Source organism: Haemaphysalis longicornis, unplaced genomic scaffold, assembly GCF_048455015.1.
Source record: "Haemaphysalis longicornis isolate Haplotype H1 unplaced genomic scaffold, Haemaphysalis longicornis Haplotype H1 scaffold_1, whole genome shotgun sequence".
In the NCBI taxonomy this organism is placed as follows: Eukaryota; Metazoa; Arthropoda; class Arachnida; order Ixodida; family Ixodidae; genus Haemaphysalis; species Haemaphysalis longicornis.
The window spans coordinates 471306110-471323544 of NW_027526203.1; the positions used below are offsets into that span (position 1 = coordinate 471306110).

Genomic DNA, 17435 nt, shown 5'->3' on the forward strand with positions numbered 1-17435 from the left:
TTCCGACGCGCGTCGGAAGGGCGTCGGATAGCAGAATACGCCCAGTTGCTGCTCGAGGGTTCCTCCCTTTCGTTCGAGAGCGCAGTGCGTCGCTCTTTAGTTTGAGCAAGCAGCTGAAGAGCTGAAGGAATTTTCTGCTTCGGTCGAGCCTGTTTCTGTACGGCGTCGTCCCTAGTATTCCCATTCTTCTCTAAAATTCAATTCACAGCCACAAGTGCATTTTCAGCAGAACTTTCCAAGCGCAAGCGGTTTACGTGCGCCGCAGGGGCAAGACAGAGATAGCCGGTCCGTTTCACCGCACTGTTTCCGATGCGGCTCGCGGAATCACCGCGCATCAGCGTCTCAGTGCCCAGCGCAGGGAAAGAAGTGTTCATTTTGCGGTATCAAGGGCCACTTTCAGAAAGTATGCAACCGCAAGCGACAAATGCAAGGCAGGGTTCGTGAAGTTGGATTCGATGACGATGCTTTGTCAGATGAAAGTTCTGAGCATGTTTTGACTGGGCGGCATCCCGCTCGCAGCGCAATTTACATACAAGTGCGCGTAGCGGATGTCAAGTTAGCGGTCCTTGTTGACTCAGGGTCGTCTGTTTCAATTTTGTCGGAGCAAGAATTTCGCCGACATTTTCAAAGCGGTTTGCTCCAACCAGCTCCCTACGTCACCTTGCTTGACTATTCTAAGCGGCAAATTTCTGTCCTAGGCTGTTTCCAGGCAGACGTTCAATTTAAAGGGCGCTCTGCACCACTGCTTTTCTACAACGTTCGCCAAGGAACTTGTCTGATTGGCCTTGACGGCATTAAGGCCTTAAATCTTCGAATTCAGGGCTCCACTCTCGAGTGCCTGCACACGTCCGTTGCCCCGCCGCCGCGTGTCAATGACCCGACATTTTGTCACATTCCAACGCAGTCGATAGAGCAACCCAGGCAAGCAAACCTTCCGCCAGCCTTGGCACACGACTTCGGTTCACTTTTCAGTCCTGAGTTGGGCCTTGCTAAGCGGTTCACACATCGTGTAAAGACTCGGCAAGGCGTGCAGCCGGTAGCTTCGAAGCTTCGCCGTCTTCCATATTCACTTCGGGAACCAGTCTCGAATGAACTTCACAGGTTGTTGAGCCTTGACATCATCGAACGTATCGATGCTTCTGAATGGGTTTCGGCCATTGTTGTCGTTGACAAGAAAGATGGCAGCGTCAGGATTTGTGTTGACCTTCGGGAGCCTAACAAGGCTATTGTACCAGATAGCTTCCCGTTGCCTCGTACAGAGGAACTTCTTCATGCTTTGGTAGGGGCGACACAATTCCCGTTGCCTCATCCAGAGGAACTTCTTCATGCCTCGGTAGGCGCGACACACTTCTCAAAACTTGACTTGGCTTCAGCCTACCATCAGGTCCTTTTGCACCCTGACAGCAGGGACCTAGCTGACAGCCTTCATCACGCATGAAGGGCTTTTTCGGTTCAAAAGAGTGTTTTGGGTTAGCTTCTGCCCCAGCGGCATTTCAGAAGATGATGGCCACAATTGATGGCTGCCCTGGCGTGTTCTTCTACATTGATGATGTGATAGTCTTTGGCAAAACTGCAGAAGAACATCTTTCGAACCTAACAACGGTCTTGCAGAAAGTCAAGGACGCAGGCCTGAAATTGAATGACAAATGCCTCTTCGACGTTCCAGAACTCTCTTTCCTAGGTCATAAGGACACGGCGCAAGTTATCTCGCCGCTTCCAGAGAAAGTTGACTCGGTAGTTAACACTCCAGTGCCAACAGACGTTGCCGCCCGCCGTTTATTCCTGGGTCTTGTAGAATACTATTCGAAGTTCGTTCCACGCTTGGACCTGGTGGTCGAGCCCATGCGCGTCCTGCTTCGCAAGAATGAGCCATTCATATGGTCAGCCGAAGCAGACAGCAGCTTTCGGATGGTCAAGGAAATGCTGTCTTCAAGTACAGTTCTACACATGTTCGATCTCACACTTCCAGTCATCGTGTCGACCGACGCTTCCAACTGTGGGCTGGGAGCCGTCCTGCAGCAGCAAAATGGCCACGAGCTCCGCACAGTTGCTTTCGCGTCTCGTACATTGTCATCAGCGGAAAGAAAGTACTCGGTCGGCGAACGTGACGCATTGGCATGCATTTGGGCGTGCGAACGATGGCACACTTACCTTTGGGGTCACCATTTCAAGATTCGAACGGACCATCAGGCGTTGGTATCGTTGCTGTCGTCGCAAGGACGTGGAAGAAGGCCACTCCGAATTGCACGCTGGAGTGCACGACTCCTATGTTACAATTTCACTGTCGAGTACCGCAAGGGGTCCACCAACACGGTGGCAGATGCTCTTTCTCGGCTGCCAGCTCCCACGGCGGAGGCAGAGCTGGCCAAGGAAGAAGAAATTGTGTCGTTGGTCGAGCCGGCTTGCGTGACGAAGGAAGACTTCAAGCAAGCCGCCCTCAACGATGGCTGTCTGCAAACTGTCAAGTCGTTCGTGCTCGGTTCTTGGCCACCACAAAAGTCCGTACCAGAGGAGGCAAAACCTTTCTACTCTGTGCGCGAAGAACTTTCTGTTGTTGATGACCTTCTACTGCGCGCGAGCGACTCGTTGTTCCGTCCTCGCTCACGGCTCAGTTCATCGTCGTCGCCCACGAGACGCATCCGGGCATCACGCGCACAAAGGCGCGACTTCGTGAGCTATTATGGTGGCCACGAATGGACAAGCAAGTTGAATCTGCCGTGAAAAACTGTCACATCTGCTGGAGGCAGATAAGTCCACCAAAACATCGCCAGCGCCATTGCAGCCTGTTAGAAGGCCATGGCAGAAACTGGGCCTAGACATTGTTGGCCCGTTGGAACATGCACCTCACAATAGCCGATTTGCTATAACGTTGGTCGATTACCATTCCAAATGGCCAGAGATATATTTTTGCAGCGAAGTTGCCACAAGCACCGTCAAAGACTTCTTAACCAGTGTTTTTGCTCGTGAAGGATACCCGGAGGAGATTGTTTGCGACAATGGGTCGCAGTTCACTTCACGTGAATTTATCACCTTTCTTCAAAACCGAGCCATCAAGCTGTCTCATTGGTCTGTATACTACCCCCAGGCGAATGGGCAAGTCGAGAGGTTCAATCGAACTCTGAAGAACTTCATCCAAATTTCACTCATCGAAAGGAGACCTATCCGACAAGCAGTCACGGACTACCTCTCTATTTACCGCTGTACTCCACAGGCTACCACTGGGGTTGCCCCAGCAGTTCTGCTGCATGGACGAATGCCCCGAACCAGATTGGATGTTGTGGGGTTTTCGGCACAAGCTTTTGCAAAAGACCCAGCAAAGAAACTGGCGCGACTGCGCCAAAGGGTCCGGCTTCAACAACAAAGCAGCAAGGAGTACACGGACCGGATGAGAGCTGCTAAGGAGCCGAAGATAGCTGTGGGCGATTTCGTTCGTTTCAAGAAGCCGTCCGTTCGCTTCAAGGGGGATCGCTCCTTTTCCTCGCCAACTGAAGTGTTGGAGAAGAGGGGACCTGCCTCTTTCCGACTTGCAGATGGCCGCACATGGAACGCCTCCAAGCTGTCCCGGGTTCCCGAGAGGGGGACGAGTCCTCCATACCAACGTTCGGAGCTACCTGCGCCGCAGCTTCCGGTTCGAGTGCCGCAGCCTGCCCTGCCGCCGCCGCCCTCTCCCGGGTCGCAGCCGCCGCCCACTGGCGTACTGCAGCCTGCCGTACGCCTGCTCCTGATCCGCAGCTGCCTGTTCCGGAGCCTGCAGTGCAGCAGCCGCTTTCTCCTGGGCCGCAACCGCGGTCTCCTGGCGTGCTACAGAGCTCTACGAGCTCACTAGCATCTCCGGCCGTGCAGCCGGTGCAGCGTCCCCATCGGCCGTCTCGAGAGCGCCGGCCACCGGCTTGGCTCAAAGACTATCAGACGCATTAGTTGTGTGTGTGTATAGAAGTGTGTATGTAGAGCGTAAATATGTACAGTGCATGCTAGGGGTTTCTAACACTTACTAACAACTAATCACTAAGGGAGGGAGTATGTTATATTCAGTTTCGGTTTACTTTTATATTCTTTCACCCCCAGGGTGCGCGTCTGTTCTTTATGTATATATTCAATGTGTGAAGTACAATAAACGGCTTCTCGTACGGCGGTGCTGCCGGTGCTTACGTCCTTCGCAAACAGCACATGTAGCTGTGCGCGACTGACGTCGTTCCGAATGCGAATCAAAGATAACGCGCGTAGCAGCATTCCAGCAGCAGGAGTGTGTCCAAAGACGCCGTTTTGCTGCATCTTCGGTAGTGTTAACAAACGACCCGGTCGAAGGTAACGGCGAGGACAGAGATGCGGCCACCTCTCAACACTGATGAACGACAAAATGGCCGACGGCGGCCATTTTGTCGTCTGAGGCACGCAAGTCATCAACGGCCGTTGCTGACTTGCGTGCCTTAGTGGCGGTACTCTAATACCTTAAATACTGACACTACGCTCGGCTTCTCTGGTGGCAAATGCTGGTTCCTACCTAGGGATGTGATTGGTGGGGAAAAAAGCATCAGGAAAGAAAACTGGCTTTTTTCGTGTTTGTTTCAAACAGGGTAGCGTTGAAAAAACAAAGAGAGCTCCTCTGGGGATATTCGTTGTGATGCGACCAATCTGCAGTGAGGGAAACGCTTTGTGAAATCAAGGATTTGACGTGAAATCGTGCGCAGATTTCGGGAGCCGAAGCTTTGCCGGGACGTTTGTGTTGCAGCATAAAACAATTGTATTTTTTTTTCAGTGCAAACGGAAAAATTCATCGTGCACTTCAGTTTTTGAAGTGATTTGAAGGTGAAAGCCAGCGATTATCGAAGACTTCTTCACTGCTGCATCGTGTTTGCCTTGCCGTCACGTTCACCCGTCATGCGGCACAATAGGTGACCGGTAAAAAGCGCAAAGGTTCATGAGTACATTGTCTGCTGCCGCGGAGCCCCGCCACTTCCGGTTCGAGAGCTCTCCTGGCCTCCCGTAGGCCGGCGGATTTCACGCGCGCCTGTGCTTGTTGTTTATCGGTTTCCGCCGAAAAAAAAACCGCTCATTGATCGCACATTAAAGGAATAACAGCGAGGGATTCTACTAGGGGCTCCTCTACAAGCTAAGCACTCTGTGACAAATAAACAACGCGCGCACACACGCGCGGGAAAGCCGCCGGCCTCCGGGAGGCCAGGCGAGATCTCCAACCGGAAGTGGCGGGAGCAGACGACGTCCCCATGAGCCTTTGCGCTTTTTACCAGCCACCTATAGGTGAGCGATAAAAAGCGCAAAGGCTCATGGGTACGTCGTCTGCTCCCGCCACTTCCGGCAAGAGAGCTCTCCTGGCCTTCCTCCCCTCACCTGGCTCTCCTGGCGACTTTCACACGCGTACGTGTCTGCGTGTTGTTTATTTGTCAAAGAGTGCTTACCTTTCAGAGAAGCCCCTAGTAGGGTTAATCATCCTTATTCATTGAATGCGCTATGCATGAGCGTTTTTTTTAGTGGAAACAGAAAAACACGCAAAGATGCGCGTGAAAGCCGCCGGCGTACGGGAGGCCAGGAGAGCTCTCGAAGCGGAAGTGGCGGGAGCAGACAATGTACCCATGAGCCTTGGCGTTTTTTACCGCTCACCTACTATTTGAAGTGGGAACCAGTGTTAAGACGCTACACAAGGGGTGGCGTCTTAACACTGGTTCCCTCTTCAAAGACTATGAACCAACTGGCCCAGCTTTCTACCTTAGTCATCTATTCTTGTTGCATCCTGGCACCGTACAAGGTTAGCGTTGTAGTTACCTCACTTTGCTGAGGCTCTGGCGACCAGGGGTCAAATCCCAATTGAACTCAGATGTGTTTCTATGTATATTTCAGTTCCTTTTTTTTTTGTTTTTGCAGCGACAGTAATTTGGTTTCATTCGTGTAGTCGCCAGCAACTACGGTCCCATTTCGTATTTGATGAGACATCTTAGAAGTATGTGGATTTTTTTATAGACCGGTGCGAAATCGTCTTTTTTCACTTCTTTATATTTTTTCTGAAAAAAAAAACGCGGAAAAAACCTGTTTTTTCAACAGCCCTCAAAATTTCGTGAAAGACTGCATCTGTAGTCCTGCCTAGCCTGACGCATGCGCTCGGCATCTTGAACTGCTCTATTTAGTGACACTAGGCCTGCCTAGCCTTCAAAGATAATCTGCAAACATAATCATTACCAGGAACCCATGGTGGGGAGGGGGGGTCCTATTGTTTACAGGTGCCTTATTATCCATAATGCTGTTTGGGTGCTTGTTTTGTGGTTTCCTTAAACGAATTCTGAGCGCTATGTTTTATGCCTTATTGGCCTGACGCATGCGACCGGCGTTTTAGGCCATGGCGTTTTTGTCCGCGGAGATCGTTTTTGCTCACGGCGATGAAACTGGCAGGGGGTAGAGGTATACAGCTTTGCTGTAAAATTCTGCTTACCATCGATAGTCATATGGGTGAAAAAGCTTTCCGTCATTCCCATCCCTTTACATCCCCGCATTGATCTATCTTTACAGACCGTCTCTATCGAATGCGCGGTCTTAAAGAATTAGTGCTGTTACCTTGTTTCTTAAGCGCTGCGAACCCACCAGCAAGCAAGTGGTTGCACTGCGTTCATGATTCCAACTGTTTGAAGTAATCCTCAAGTCTTCGGGAAAATGTGCTGCATGTCAATCAAACCCAACTTTGATGTTGCCTGCTTTTGTTAGCATGAAAGAGAATTGCGGTTATATTTGAGGCCGCCTGCAGTTATACCAATGGAAATTTTATGCCCTTTGAGGGTGAAACGTTCTATCCTTACAAACAACCAACCTTAACGTGCTACAGGTAGTCGGGGGGGGGGCGCAAATTTTCCGGCCTGCGCACTCATTTCACATGCAGACTCGAATAGGCTGGACTTCCGAAATTAGAATGCACGCTGAGGAAAGACCATTCTCGATTACCCAAGCAGAATGTGGCAGAGATGAAAGATTTATGAACTACGACCGTTGCGGTTCTTCGTGCCTGCATGCATAATGAAACACGCGCCCATTCTATTCGAACAGACCCGTCGTCCCTTGACCAGCCCTCGCGAAACGATCACAGCGCTGGCGTTGCTAACATCTCGGCCGGTAGAGTCATTCGTTAGCGCTTAGACGAGCAAAGAAAAGAGATAGGAGGTTTGCAGGGTGCGAAAGTGGACACTTGCGGCCGCGTCTCCAAGTTACTCCGGAACCCATTTCGACCGCGATTTGGAGCATACTTTTTTGAGCCTCGCCCTTGACGGGTGATAAACAGGGGCCGGCCGAATGAAGCGCGCTCTGCTGTTCCCACTCTCGTGCGGAGCGCAATAATTTTGCGGCCGCTCTGAAATCGTAGCCGCTGGGAAATTAAGGTGCGACGACGGGACAAAGAAGATTGCTTTCACGCTCTTTTCATTCCTAATAGCTGTGCAAGCCGGAATTCGAAAAACCGCTGCTTTCGACTTCGACGCAGCATTCATAAAGTTAAGGACTCAGCAGCCGAAAACCTAAAAAAAGCAAATACTCACAAACGTACATTGATTTTAGGCCGTTACAGTCACGTAACTTCAGAGCGCGGTAAAGCACATCGGTCACGCACATATATTGCGGGAAAAAGAACTCCTAAGAATCGCTAAGCAGCCAACCGTGACAACTTCGCTTCCAACGGCTTTGAAAACGACTGCTCATGAATTAAAGAATCTTAATGCTTTTATTGATACGGTACACTGAACATCGAAAGCGCCCGTTTTATGAAACACCCAGTTACTTCTACTGGCTATGTATGATAATGGGAAAATGAACTTCCCAGCCGACTATTGGTACAGATAAAGTGCAGCCTTTGTTGTGTATTTCAGTGTAAGCCCATGACCACGCAAGTAGTGCGAGTATGTTGTTAGGTCCTACCTACACTTCGCAGTATATAGATATTGTTTCGTGACTGAACAAGTGTATAGGATATAGTAATATACCCTAGTGGGATCCGAACCCTTGACCTCCAGAATACGCGTCTGCCAGAAGACTGCCAGAACAGAGGCCCTCGCTAAGCATGTAGCGAATCAGAAAATGGGAAATGAGGGTCTCCGTGAAATAAGACAGAAAATAAGGGTTGGCAGTCAAGAAAACCTCGGAAAGCAAAGGAGAGGTTGTGGTGGGTCATAGAAAGAAAATGAAGAATTTTTTTAGTCGAAAAGAAGGTGGTGAAAAAATGCCCGCCGGGTGGGATCCGAACCCACGACCTCCAGAATACCGGTCTGGTGCGATAACCACTACGCTACCGGCGCGACTGTTCCCCCTCCACTTTCTCGGGTATTTATGTTAAGGTGTCTTGGTTTCCTGCGCTTGGGGGTGGTAGCCAGCGCCACTCCGACTACTCGTGGTGAAGGGGACTTTCCTTTTAACCCCCGGGCCGTGAATCGAGCGTCGAAGACATCTCGAAAGTGGTCGACCAGCGTTGAACCCTCTTAAGCTACCTATGGCATCAAGACTGCCAGAACAGAGACCCTCGCTTTGCATGTGGCGAATCAGAAATGGGAAATGAGGGGCTCGTTGAATTAAGGCAGAAATACGGGTTGGCTGACAGGAATGCCAAGGAAAGCAAAGGGGAGATTGCGGTAGGTCATTTTTATGATAGTTGAAACAGATGCTCATTTTCTTTGACAGAAAGAAAGTGGACTGGGGTAGTAACGCGTGCTCGGTTCAAGTGCAGCTGCGGAGTGCCCAGTTTGCGTCCTTTTTGAAAGCATTAAGTGACGGCTGCCACAGTAGAAACCACATGGCTGGTGATGCCGCTGCTTCCCGGATTAGTCTCATTCGAGCCGCGAAATAGTTAATCATTGCAGCGACTGGAATGATACACTGGCGGAATTCCTCCCTGGAACGCCAGAACGAGCGGACGACGCCAAATGCGAAAGTGATTGTGTGGAAAAATCCCACACTCTTAGGCAAAAAGGACTAAAATAGGGACTAAAATACAGCCGTTAGTCTTCGCGGGCGACCGTTCATCTTCAAGGGGAGTATCTGCGGCAGAGTACGTGCCGTGTGCATAAATTCGGACTAACTGTTCGTCCCCGCCGATCTATAAGGAGTAACGGGAAAACGAAACGCATGCAGTTAGTCTCTTTGTTGCGTCGTTAATCCCCTAATGGCGTCGTCGTTGCCCTTTCGCGCATATGTCTGCGAACAGTTTTATATTTCCAAAACACAAGCCATTGCAGTCACTGGGTGCTTTAGATGGTGCCACGGGAGAAACTATTGATGTTAGTTGTAAGAAAATCGCCTAGGGTTAGAGAGCGGTGGGTAATGGCAAGGAGCGGCGAAGCGCGATTGTCATACGCTCCTCGGCGAGGTTATGTTGATACGCTGTGTTGCATACGATTCGTGCGAGTTAATAACGGCCAATGAAAGCTTTCAAGCGCCTAAACATTAACGCAAAAATTAGTGACAATAGCAAAAGTGGATTCCTGAGCGTAATGAATATGTATATGTTTAACAGACAAGAAAAAACGCATGTTGCTGATGACAACTGCAAAACAAAAATGCTCGCGACAGGTAAGCGTCTCGAAGTTATCTTTTACACTCGGTACATAATTGCCTTGGGCACCAAAGCTATGACAATGCTGCAACTGCTGTAAAACCCGCTTGCATTTCCCAGTCGCAATCGTCTAGCGACGCGAATTTGAAGAATTCAGGCTAAGCAACACCAAATTCGCTTTCGCCGATGCAGGAAAATATGGCATGTTTCCTTATTCTGAGACTCACACAGACGACACCTTTCACATACGTTACATAGAGCACTTAACATATGTATCGAACACTAAGAAAGCACTTAGCTTGCGCTAATTTGTGCGGAAACAAATGAGTCGTCCGATCGCCCAGCTACCTATCTCAACTAGGCGACGACGAGTTGATTGTTATTTACGAAAAAACTATGGTTGTGAGGCTCTACTTCGAATCGAACTGAGCAATAGTCCCTAAACCTAGCAAAGCGCTCAGCGCAAGGCGCAAAACCCGGTCACGTGGATCTGTTGCGTTATGCCCAGAACTACACGCTGTACACTTGAATATTATCTACCGCAGCTTCCAACAAGCGGCGTGGTCCAGCGGAACCGCGTCGGGTTCCTTGTGTATAATTCCTGGCGTCAGAGGTTCGATCCCTGCCCGAGCAGGAGTTTTTTTTCTTTTTTCTGCACTCCACGCAGTTCGTCCTTGGGGAGTATCGCAACGGACCATCCGGGTGGGGGACTAACCGTTCGTCCCCTCGCAGTTAGTCCCCAAAGGGACTAATGATTGTGGCAGAGGCCGTTAGTCCCCGAAAGGACGAACTTTTAGTCCTTTTTGCCTAAGAGTGCAAGTGTAGTACAACTGACCACCGCTGAGCCTCAAGACCTCAAGTTAAGCCAAGTTCGAAGCTCACGGGTCTACATCACATATCTCAGTTCCATGGCGCTTGAGGGGTCGTAGCGCTAGTGTCCTCCTTAGTGTGTATTGGTATGAAACTATAGTAGACGTGGAAGTGATGAATTTACTACCTGCCCAAGACAGCTCAATCATGGCTATGAGCCAGTCCCTGCTTCATCTTCTACAGCAGTGCATAAGCATCGTGCAGTGCGCAACGGCTGAATTCTATATCTGTTTTGGCATAGCCCCCGGTCGAGGGCGATCGCCCTGTCAGTACGGCGGCAAGTGAACTGGTGCAATAGCGACGGGCAATGAGATGACAGCAACGAGTGAAGAATGCCTGGCCCCATGGATGACGGTGACGACCTTGGTGAATACTGGCCCCGTGTCAGTGATGTCTCCCAAGGCAATAAGGAAATGTTGACGGCGCTTGGAGCCCCCCGTGACCGCGAGGACGGCTGGCCGTCTTTATCGGCAGGCAACGGGCCGGGGTCACGGCACTGCGGGAACCGGCGACATTGGCGCACGTGGCGGAGGTACGGAGAGGGCAGGGGTCTACGCACCCAGCCCGAAATTTTCCGCCTCATGCGGGGAAGCGGACAGACAGGACAACTATCCAAGCTAACCGCTGAGCTCACGGTACTTTGAAGTCTGCTCTTATGATGACGATCAGCCATTGAGCAATACCCCTGAAGAAAGGCAAAAATGAATAGAACCAGAATGCAATTTAAAGCATGTCCACGACATTCCGGAGTTATTTGTAATGGTTTCATTGATTCCTTTTTGGGTTCTTTATGTTTTATGTTATTTTCTTTTGCTGGTGTTTGTTGTTGCTTTCTTACTTACCCCTCCATTTTTTTCGGAGTGCGCTCCCCCGCCCCCCTTCTTCGAGTGCTTTATGCACATTGCGAGCGCCGCCCTCTCCCCGGCTCTGCTCGTTGCGAAGGGATCAACTTGCGGACCTGCGGGCGGAGCTTTGAAGCAACGACAGTCGGAACCGAGGAATGCACAGGAACGAGATTTGGGCGCCCCTTGGCGCCAAGTCTGTCTGGTCTCTGTTTGCCAAGCGTGTCTTCAATCAGTGTTCGGTATGTGGCAATACGGGTCACTATTTCGAGCGACACGGGAGGCGGCAGGACGTTTCAGTTATTTTGGGGCCTAGCGGACGCCGTGATACAAAGGCAGTTCAAACAAGAAAATGCTTGTACCGGCATCAGAACGAAAACAAATAGACCGAGTGCAAGTTTCGTAAGCGTGGCTTTCTTCAACGTCTTTTTTCGTCAACCTTGGCTCCGCTGCCTGTACAAGTGCCTTGTGTCAAGCATTCGAGCATGAACACCCCACCTCCTATCTATCCCACCACGCCGAAACAAAGAAAAAAAGCAGCGCAAGCAGAAGGAAGCACATACAGACGGGGCAGGGAGAACGAGATCCGGGGGAACATCGCGACTTGTAGAAGGTCTCACACACTTGAAGGAATTCCCGATTCATTCGAGCTTAGCGCAGTTTTTCTTTGGCGCGTCGGAAGCAATCTTGCCGGGCGCTTGTGCTCGCCTTTCCTCACGTCTAAGCAGCCTGCTGCGTGCTGCGTTGAGAAGCGCGCCCCCTAATCTCCAGGACATGTCGGCTGGCCTGGTGGGACAGTTTTTATTACGCGAGCTCTTAGTAAATATATGTACAGCAGAATCACGTCTCCTCGCCCCAAAGACTCCTCGCATCATGTCAAGGCGGGCGGAAAGGAAGAGGAAAAAAAAAACGCGAAGAATTCTGATAACTTCCCTTCAACATAGAGGTTTTAGAATGACGAGCGTTGAGTAAAATATTCTCCCTCGAGGGCATCTCTTCCTGCCGGAAGGCTAAACGCCCCAAGTCTTCTGCGATATACATGTACAGTTACTCCGTCCAAACTCAGCTTGTTAAAAGTTTCATTTACCCTGAAACTTCAGCCCTTGAAGCGTACGAAAGCGTTCTATCAGGGCTACACAGATATGCAAAGGTGCACTCCCATCTGAGTGTCCGCGTGTAATTTATTCTACGAATTAATAATGCTGACCATGGCTCGACCGACTGTGCGCGTATTTTTAACTTCTGGAAGACTGAAATATCCAGTGCGTTAGATTGCTGCCCGGATATTCTTGTGAAATCCATCCTGCAATTAGATTTCTGCCTGCGTCATTCATGCCGTAGACCATCTGTAGGCAGCTTACACAGCCAGACCGTTTTGTGTTTTTTTTTCTTGATACAAATAAACGCTCTTGCCAAACTAAATTTCAGAACCCGGTGGAACGCCTTCTTTCGCTACACTTGGGAATATACCGTTCATGTAATGTCTCATCTTGGTTCGATGTTGCTCTTGAAGAAAATACTCTGAGGTTGAAATGATTTCTTTATTCCTTTTGGGACAGCCCTAGCTCAACTAAACTACCTCTGTCGAAAGGCAGTATACAATAGCGTTGCGAGATGAAATTAGCAAAATGTTGCAACAACAGCGGGCGTTTGTTGAAAGTATAGATTTTAAAGCAAAGCTTCTTACCTCTACCCCCAAGGCTTCTTTCGTGACCGTTGGTGTCACCAGAAAACTCCAGCGAACAAATAAAAGAATTCACTGGCACCGCCGTGAATCGAACCTGGAACTAATAGACTAACAAAGCGAGAGCCCGTTGTCTTACCGATCTAGTTACGAGCCCACGCGGAGACTGGCAAGACAGGTGGTGTACTCACCAAGCACATCTACGGGTTTACCCCCTGCGTTCTCGCTGAATGCCACGTGAAAGTGCCCCGCGACCACTCACGCCCGTCTAGCGGCCCTGTGCGCCCCTTGCTCATGTGCTAAGAGTTACAAAAATTAAAGGAAGCTCACACCAATGCATGGCATCTCACTTCTAGTACGCCAATGTGCTAAAGCCTGTGGCCTGCAGTGTTCACGTAAAAAATCACAGCTCCTTGTCGTCCGCCCTCACGCCAAATCGAGGAATACATTATAATACTCCTTGAGGGCCAGTCCATCACTCCAAGCCGCAGCATCAATATCCTGGGCCTACATCTCGAGGCTAACACCAAGAGTGACGTCTCCTTGCAGCGCCTCAAAAACAGCATTATTCAAATAATACACATGATCACGCGAGTTGCCACCAAGAAGCGAGGCCTAAAGGAATCCGGTACCTTTCGAATAATTGAAGCTTTTGTCCTCTCGAGAGTCACTTACGTCAACCCCCTGTCTTCTTCTCGACAATGAAGACATAGAGATGCTTTATATAATGATTAGAAAGGCGGTCCAGCAGGCCATTGGTCTTCTCATGAGTGCGTTCACACAGAGGCTGCTTAGTACGGGGCTCCAAAACACGGTGGAAGAGCTGATAGAAGGCCATCTTTCTAACCAGAAGGTCCGACTCAGAACTGTGGTGGGTAACCGCATGCTTCACCAAATTGGTTGGGCAGCCCAGAATGTCACTCCGCTTGACGTACTCCCAGACTCTTGGCGACTAAAACTAAAGATGCTCCCTTTGCTTAGAAATATGAATCCCTCACATGACGAGGGTCACCGAAAAGCACGGGCTCAAGCGCTAGACACCACCCTCGCTGGGGATCATGCAGTTATCTACATAGATGCTTCCAAACATCGAGGGCAGCAATACGTCATCATCGTGGCTACCTCCAGAACGAACCTCCTTGCGTGTACCTCGCTTAGGACCCAAGAAATGACGGCAGCAGAAGAGGCAGCCATCACCCTGGCTCTCACTCAACCAGGGGTTTGGAGGGCAGTCACCGATTTCCAGGAAGCCTACTGGAATTACCAGTTGGGTTGGGTGTCCCGACCTGCACTGCGCGTGCTAAAAAACCACTCCCCAAACGGTTCCATTCAGCTCATCTGGACACCCCCTCACGCTTTAATGGAGGGAAGCAAATACGCCCACCCAACAAGCCTGCGCGTTTACCTCCCGTGCTATGGAGCTGCACGAGGACAGTCACCCGCTTGCCACGTTCAGGGAGATAACCCAGCATTATCGCCTTCTGAGACAGACCGTGTCTTCGCCTTACCCTGACCTTTCCAGAGAACAACAAACTACCGTACGGCTCATACAATCCAGGCTCCTTCCCACAGCCTACGCGTCTTCACTTAATGCATCCGAATCGCTACGACGCTGAATGTAAATTTTGATCAGAAGTCGGAACACTCCGCCCCGTAATCGGGGTGTGCGACTTTAGCCCTGAGCACCCTCCTCTCTTTCCGTTAACTACCCAAAAAGAGCAATGGGAGATGCTGCTGTCCAGGCCCTCTCTACCCAGCCAGCTTCAGCGGGTGGACAGAACACAGGCCGCGCGGACTGCATATGGGCCCCACAGAAGAAAGCATCACTCCCAAGGGCTGCACTCTGGGCCGTTCAGAAATCTGAACAGAAGTATTTCTTCATCCTCCTCCTCCTTCCCTGCCGCAAATCTCGTCGCCTCCGTCCGCGGCGCAGAGACTGAGAAGTCGATCGTCTAACTCCGGGTTCGAGCTTACTTGAATTTTATAAAAAAAGTTTCCACTCTTGTTCTACACCAATACAACTCAGCCAAACACCGTTCATGCATCATGCATTGATTTAACCTTACCAAGAATATCTCTTTGAAGTAATAAATGGTGTGGCTAAGTGCATTTCACTTCTCTCTGGTTTTACTATTTGTAGAGCGATGTGAGTGAATTTAAGTGACGTCGTATGGGTAATCGTTATGGGTGACGTTTACAGCTTTGCTTTCCAACCACACTCACGGGGTGATTGGCGCGATGTTTTCCCCCTCCCCTCGTTTCGGCTGCTTTGCGGGCGGCCGATGGTTTCGCTCCGTGGGCGGGGCTGGCCTGCGGTACTGGGGAAGCTGACGCACATGTGGTAGAGGTTAACCTTTTGGACCTGATCCCGTGATCTCTGCGCGCTCTTCTTGCGCGTCTGCAAGTTGACGCTGACCTCCGATCGTGTTCCTAGCTAAGCGCTCGTCTCGGTGCTCGAAGTGCACGCGCGCGGATGGACGCTTTCACGCACATGTGGCAATTATACAAGTTCCGGAAAGCAAACACTCTCATAAAAATGAAGACAAAAGTTTGTTTTGATCTTTTGTGATAGCGCTGCTTTGCGGCGGCCGATGGTTTCGCTCCTAGCGAAAGCCTGGCGTACGCGCTGGGAAGATGAAGCTCGCTCTCCGCGCTCTCTGGGGCGCCGTCAGTCGCTCGTCTCCCATGCTGTTCCTAGTTAAGCTAGCGCTCGGCGCGTTGCTCAAAGTGCGCGCGCAGATGGATGCTTTTGCACGTACATATGTAGTTATTGTTTACGTTCAAGAAAGCAAGCACTCCCAATAAAGTGAAGGGAAAAATGCTTTTTTTTGGTCTTGGGTGGTCCTTTGGACTCCCTACCAAAGCGCAGAACGTTTGCTCTCATTCGGTCGAAAGCACGCGCGTACGTCGGTCGCTCGTCTGCTGCGAACATCAGCAAGCGTGTTATTCGCCATACTCGTCTGGTGCTCGCACTCGCGCATAACTGCCCATCACAAGGTCCGTTCTCATAATTGTGTGCGCCACGCGCGTCCCCCGCGCATTCCCGCGATGGTTGCGAAGCTTATAACTTCTGCTTCATGGATAAGCACGAGCAGCCGCTCGAGGTCGTCAGAGAGGACCTCGCGTCCACAAATCATGAGTCTGTGTTCCGCGTGAACCTGCCTGACGAAGTAGCAGTCAACGCCTTCATAAACACGTAGAGCGGGTGCACCAACCCAACCTGGATTGTCCAAAAGTTCCAGAAACGGGGCGAAAGGTATGTTTTTCGATACGAAGCGTTGTAGTACGCGAGGCGGCGTTTTGCAACTTGTGTTGTACTATTTATATTTTTATTCTTGCTATTTCGTGTTTATACATTTGTATACTTTTTTGTGTGTGTGTGGGTTACAGTTGAGGCGCGAGCTGTGACACAATGCGCGGGAATTAAAAGGCCAGACACTACAGAAATCTATATGTGTGGTAGCTACAAATGCTTCGCAGGAAACAGACACAAACTGCTCATCTATACCCATCAGTGGATCTCGAAAAGTGGCAATTTTGTGCCGCTGTTTGGACTCCCAGATCACTATCGCAAAAATAGTGCGCCAAGGAGATAACTTTTTTTACTTAGTTTTATCTCTGCTGCGACTACCGTGACTTCAAGATCACGCGCAACTACTCATTAGTCACAGCGAAAAGAGTATAGGTATCTGAGTGAGTGTAACACTTTAATAAATGAGCGGCCATGGGGCCCTGGGGGAGCAAGGATAAGGGGAAAAGGGGAAGGTGACAACTCGCACAATGAACACAGTTGCAGTGTTGGGGTCCTAATCGCAAAAGAAACACATTAAAGTCAGTCAGTGGCAGCAAAACGCACAGTTCACACTTAAATGTACAGTTCACACTGTAGACAATGCGGTTCACACTGAAAACAGTGCACGCTGCAGACAGTTCACATTGTAGACCGAACGGGGAAGTCGGCCAGGCTTTTACACCAGTTTGTAGAGTCCGTTTTCAAGGGCGTACTCGGTAATTGCTTCTAGTGCGGTGGGAACGTCACGGACCCGACTAACATGTTCCTGTTCCGTCGCAGGGGCGGGACCTAGAGTTAAAAGCTGGTGGCGATTACGGTCGAATAATGGACAGAGCCAAATTAAGTGGTAACGATTTGGTGTGCCTTCCCGATTACAGGGGGGCATCAGCGCCATTCGGATCCTGCTGGAGCTGTGTATTTATAAATTACGTATCTTATGCAGCAAAATCTGTGTATGCATGAAGCACAAATTGTTAAAAATAACTAATTGACATTGGCAGCAGTGTGAGTGGTAGCACGCGTGATTACTGATATGAAACTGCGCCCTGATGGCTTCAGTAAACACACACTGTGGTCAATAGCCCTGTACAGAATACTTCCGTACCTGTACAATCCAAGTATTACTTAGCTGTTGGTTGGTATATATTTTCGATAGTGTGTCCCTAAGTTGTTATGACCAGCAGTGCAAATTATGCAGCATTCATGACCGAG

At 50.1% G+C, this 17435-nt stretch overlaps 1 pseudogene; it reads left to right on the forward strand.

Moving 5' to 3' along the window:
* The window catches only part of LOC144162709 (uncharacterized), a 4737-nt pseudogene extending 653 nt beyond the window's left edge, over positions 1-4084 (forward strand).
* Positions 4085-17435: the final 13351 nt, after the last annotated feature.